Raw genomic sequence first — 5981 nt, forward strand, 5'->3', positions numbered from 1 at the left:
GAGATGGCAACTGAGCAAAGACCAGAGTCACAGAGCTCTACAAAAGCTCTACTATTGGGAGCTGTGTGAGTAAGAACCATGCCCATGGCATCAGGAGTGGTCGGAGAAGCACAAGGTGATTTTGGGAACCATTTCACAACTGTTGAACTGTTAATCCATGACTAGGAGAGGCAGGAAAACCCCCAATGATGGAAAACCTATTCCTATTTATTCAGCAGCATAGGACCTGGAGTATTTTACTCATTCATGCAGTGAGACATGCAGTTCTGAGTTGGAGTCAGTTTCTGCAAGAAACAACAGCAAATGGTGCAGCTTCTACAGCCCAGAACTGTGTGGCTCACTGCATGAATGCATGGTGCACCAAACCCTAGGGCAACCATCTGAGATGGAGTCAGTTTCTGCAAGAAACAACAGAAAATGGTGCAGCTACCACAGCCTAGATGGTTTCCTCAGGGTTAGGGGCAGGTCACACATGCAACCCTCATGCATTGTGACACAAAACCATGAAAATTCTTCAGGACAGGCCAAGTGGGCCAGGTCCTTACGTTTCATGTGCACCATCAGCACACAGAGTTCAGCATGTACACACCAGCATGCTCCCCACAGCAAGGGACACACACTCAACACCCCCTTCTCTGCAGTACAGCTACCATTCCTTGCATTGACAGCTAACGCTGAATTCATTCACAGAACACCACTCTGCTACTGTGGAACTGAGGAGGAAAATCTGAGCTGAAGCAGATTTCTGTTGAAGGTTTGGAGGGATGATGTGGTGGCTCCAGGGGGGAAGGCCTGTCTCATTCATCCATAGGCAGAACCACCCCTCCACTTCTTAGGCAGCCGTGGAAGCAGCTTCCTTTTATCCCCTCTCCCTGGGAGCTACTAATGTGAAAAAACCCTGAGCCATCTAAACGTATTTACTGATTAAATAGTCTTTGCTCTCTTCCTGYTCCCACAGGCACACTCTTGGGCCAGGTTGGAGATGCTGGGCAGACAACATCCTAATACCCATCTGCAAGGGATTATCTGTAAAGGGTGTAATTATGTACCTAAGCCACACTTTGCAGAGCGGTTTCAACTCTGTGGTGGAGGCCTCCATCCACAAAAACTGCCTCAGGTATATAATGAACAGATGTGGATATATTCTTTAATGCCCTGAATTCACCAATCTTTTTATAAACTCTGGCTGTACCCACACATATTTCAAAATGCTTTAACCAATTAAATTATCTGAAGGTCACATCTCAGATTTCAATTATGCTGCCTCATCTTATAACTACCACTTCAAAAATTGGGAAGGTAACAGAAACAAATTCTTTYCCATCCTTACTAATATTTTATATTTTAGTTTTCTTATGGAGACTTATAAATCCTACAGAATGTACATTAGTTATTTTCAAATGACCAGGACAAAAAAAAAATCAGTTTCAAACTTTGCAATGSATACAATTGATTTTTAAATGGACATAGAGGAATTTTATATCCTTTTGGTGAGGAAATAGGATAATTGTGATAATGTAAAGATAATTTTTTTGGGTGAGAACAATACAGAAAAAGATAATAGATAATTTTCTTAGATCTTACTATTTATGGCCTATGATTTGCTATTTTTCCCTTTTAATTTGTATATTTGGTATTTGATTTTAATAAATTAGGAAGGCAGTTAATGCTGATAATTTCCTTGAAAGTAGTTACAATCCTTTGTTACAATTTTATCCAAATTCTCTTCTAAGTTAAAAATAYCCATTAATGAGATGCAAGCCAATTATAGACTACCATAAATAATAAYAGTACTGAATATGATACACAGGCTGCATGCAAAATTTGGGATTAAGGAATGACATTATGACTATGAATTTCCCAGTTTCGSTTGAGATTCTCTGCTGTTAGGTTTTAATGTATATGGGTTTAAATTCTCCAAGCCTTGATATGATTTGGAAAGCCCAGAATTTCAAAGTGAAAATTCATGTAGAATTTATGGAATTCCTAATATCCTGTTTACATGTGAAAAGAAGGATTTTAATGTATATTTGGCTACACTTTGAACAAACCCCCATGTCTCTCTCTGGGCCTATGTGAGTGAGAGTTTTAAGCAGATTGACAAGAAGAGTTCTTGAGAAACAAATCACAGCAGCAAAGAATATTATGGAATATAGCTGCAAAATTTTTGGCCTCCTACAGACTGTAAAAGGCTATTTTGGTTTCCATCATTTCCCCAGTCATATTTCCAGAATACAAGCCATGGTGACAAATGACACATTATTTTATATAAGGATGCCAGATACCAGTAAATGGAGTATTTTTGTGAAGCTTAGTTTGGACTAATTGTTGGGAAGCTAGAGGGAATATGTGCATAGACTTTTTTGGACATGGTTGCGTGGATTATTACTAGTCTGTGAATGGAAATCAAAACCAAAAGGATATAATCAGGAACTGGGAAAGTGCTCCTCATTTGTACCTCGATATAGGAAGTATCAATGTGCTTATAGAAGAGTTTGTGAACTACTTTCTATACAGTGTGACACCTGTCCTTGATGGTGGTACATTTGCTACTCTGACTGCTATCTTTTCCAAAAGTGGATATTGAAAATAGATTAATTCTATTTTCACAGAATCAATTAATAACCCATCATCTGTTCCCAGAGGTGATAGAACCTGCTATATGAATGGAAAATCTAACATGGCAGTGATGTTGGACAAAAAATACTCTCTGTGTCCCAAAGCATCTTAACATCTTTCTTATATATTCATCTTATTTGACCAGTGCTACTGGTAGTTTCTTTTCCCATTACCTTTTTCAAAGCCTCAGTACTCAGTTCTTTATTTCCCAGCACCTTCACAGTGAGGCTTATGTGTGACAGACATAAGTCTGTCATATGTGCACCAACGTTTGGCTGCCAGGTGTCAGGATCCCTACACATAACCAAAGTGAGCTAAACATCAAAAAAAAAAAAAAAAAAAAAAAAAAAAAAAAAAAAGATGCTGTAGTAATTTTGCTAAGACAAAAGAAGATAAATGATCTCTTGTGGATAGGTAGTCAATACAGTTTTACAAAGGATGTCACTCGCTTGCTTGGTGGGTGACATTCCTCTTTTCATTCTCATATTTTTTGAACAATGTCATTTTAATCTTCATGCTTAGCCTCTGTTTATTCAATTTTTAATGCTGTTCCTCCTTTATCACTCCATCCTTGTTGGTGACTTTAGTGGTGCCAGGCTGCTGAAGTTGCAGAATCTAAAACAAGCCAAWCTACCATCAGCTTATTATGTAAAATTTCTTAATTAACATTCTCCATACTATACAAAAACAATTCTGGCTTACACATGCTGACTATGAATGTTGCTTCATGTTGTTGACTGCATCTTAAGTTTATCTGACATCTGATTTCTGTATAAGTAAAAATCTTTTGTTTTTATGATGCCTGAAGCAAAAACACAAAACAAATATAACCTTCTAATTGTGTGTAAAGGCAGATATCACACTTATTTAATACAATCATGTGTTTGATTATTATAAAAAAATAATGCATACTTTTTTCACCTGGTTTGGTAGACTTTATCTTCAGCATATTATTAGTCATTGTGAAACTTGCAACATACATATATTTTAAAAAAATGTACGAATAGTTTGCAAGATACGGCACCAAGATAYAACATCTTCCTCTTGAAAAATGAAWCTTTCTTGCTTGAGCTATCCTACTCTTCATCATCACACAAAGAACGAAGTGAGAGGTCTCCATGAAAGATGACAGATCTTCCTACAGATGGGGSAACGGCATATATACTGATTAATCCATACCAGGTTTAAGAGTGGTATGTGAAGGTGACTGAAAACTGAGGAGCTTGTCCCGTTGGAATTTGAGTGTGGGACTGGCTCTAGATATGTAATTAAAAGATCATAAAATATTATTTGATTCCACTTTGTTTAAACTGCTCTCTGGGGTGGAGTGTTGACTTTCTCAGCAGGGCAGGAGTGAAGGGGGTTATAGTTCCAGTTCATTTCTGTGTTTGATTAGTTTTTGGATCATTACATTTCACTTATTGCAATTCTCAGATATGTATTTCAATCATCCCAACCCTAATATATGTATAGTTTTAATAACTTATTTTTTTCAGTCTTGGCAGGACTGTCAGTTCAAACCATTCAATCTTTCAGTAGAACCACAATAGGACAGTTAGCTTGATTTCTTTGTAGCCATCAAGAACTCTGTTGACAACAATTTCAACACTAAGAAACAAGAAAAGATAAAGACCTGAATCTCAAGATGAGAACTGAAGTACAAATCTGTTCAATTAGGCATGAAACCTATCACTGCATTTTCTAATGCATTTATCAACTCACAGTTGATAACAACAGTTAGCTTTATTCTTCAGAAAAAGCTCTATTAGGGTTGCATTTAGCTTGCATGAGGCTATCTTTTTAAATCCTTTCCCTCCTCAATAGCTCACTGCACATTATTGAAGGTAATATTTGTAAAAGGAGGACAAAAGGAACATAAACATCTTTGTTTATGCCAGCTTCGTTGAAGAAAAGCCCTTAACTGTAAGATGCCTATGAAAACCACTTTTCATTCCCAGATGCCTAAAAAAGTTGAAGGGAAAAGGGCTGTTGGAGGAGCTGCAGAAAAGGAAAGCTCAGTCTCCTTTCAGCAGACTTTTAATTGTGCCCAACCTCCCTGACATCCTCAGCTTAACCGCAGARAAAAATTCCCAAGAGCTGGAAGGGRCCCCAGAGGATGCKGKYGAGGCCACGGCTGCTCYCCCCATTGCCAGTTTAGCAAAAGCTTCGCGACCGGGGTCTGTCCCCCACGGAAGGAGGCGCAGGGGCTCCGCGGGACTCCCTGCCCGCAGCTCCCCGCATTGCCGGCGGGCGGCGAGCCCAGCTGCCGGCACTCGCCGCAGGGAGCCCGCGGCCAGCGGGGGGAGCGGGGTGCCGAGGGGCGGCTCCGGTGGCRGCTCCCTTTGGGCTCTCTCTTGCTGCTTTTCCGGCTGCGTTAATTCTCCTCCTGCCCCTCTGCCTTCGMCGAGGCAGGTTGATTTCTGGCGGCTCCATCCCGCGGGGAGATGCGGCTTCCCCGCGGCGGCCGCCTATGCGTTTGGGGGTGTGTGCATACAKGCACATACATATATATGTATTATATCTATGGGTGTGCCTGTGTGAGTGACTGATAGCTGCGTTACAGCGTGTCATTGCAGCGCTGTCCGACGGGGAGGGCGATGCATGCGGGGATCTCCGGCAGGGCGCCGAGTGCGCTGCTGGAAGCACCAGCGTGCGGAGCAGGGGGGCGAGGACCACGCAGGGCTTTCGGGAGGCACAGGGGAGCTTGTCCTCACCCTTTCGGCTCCCTTTGGGCCCCCTCCTCGTCGAGGCAGCCCGGCGGAGAGGCGCTGGCTGCACGCCCGTGGCGGTGGGCGCCGCAGAGCTGTGCTCCGGGTTAGAGGCTGGGAGACGGGGCGGGGAGAAGGCAGCGCCGCCGCCGCGCCAAGCCAGCCTGGCAAAGTGATAGAACCGGCACCAAATTTCTTCCAAGGTGGTGGGGTCGATGTACGTTCCCTCTGGCGAGCGGCCAGCCGAGACCCAATCCCACAGCCGGCAGAAACGGCTGCCAGTGCAGCTCAGTAGAAGCGGAGGCTCAGCGAGGCGGGAGCGGGGCGGATAACTTTCCTGCCGGGGCACGGGGAGAGCCGGCAGCCGCAGCTCCCCAGGACCGGGGAGAGCGCTGCGGGCTCCAGGCGAGCGGGCTCTCCCGAGGCCCGGGGGAACACCGCCTCCCCCCGGCGGGCCGGCAGCTCCGGGACCGCGCCGTCCCTGCTCCCCGGGGGTCGCGCCCACCCGGTGGTCCCAGCTCACCCTCCCGCAGCCCGTGGGAAGCGGTGCCCGCCTCGCCGCCCGCTCGCCCCTCTCCGGCACGGGGGCCGGCCCGGGGGAGGGCTGCGCGTCACCGGATCTGGTGGCGCCGGCAGCGGGGCGGCGTTACGGAG

Source organism: Malurus melanocephalus, unplaced genomic scaffold, assembly GCF_030028575.1.
Source record: "Malurus melanocephalus ecotype Western Australia unplaced genomic scaffold, MMel_1.1 scaffold_46, whole genome shotgun sequence".
NCBI classification, from domain to species: domain Eukaryota; kingdom Metazoa; phylum Chordata; class Aves; order Passeriformes; family Maluridae; genus Malurus; species Malurus melanocephalus.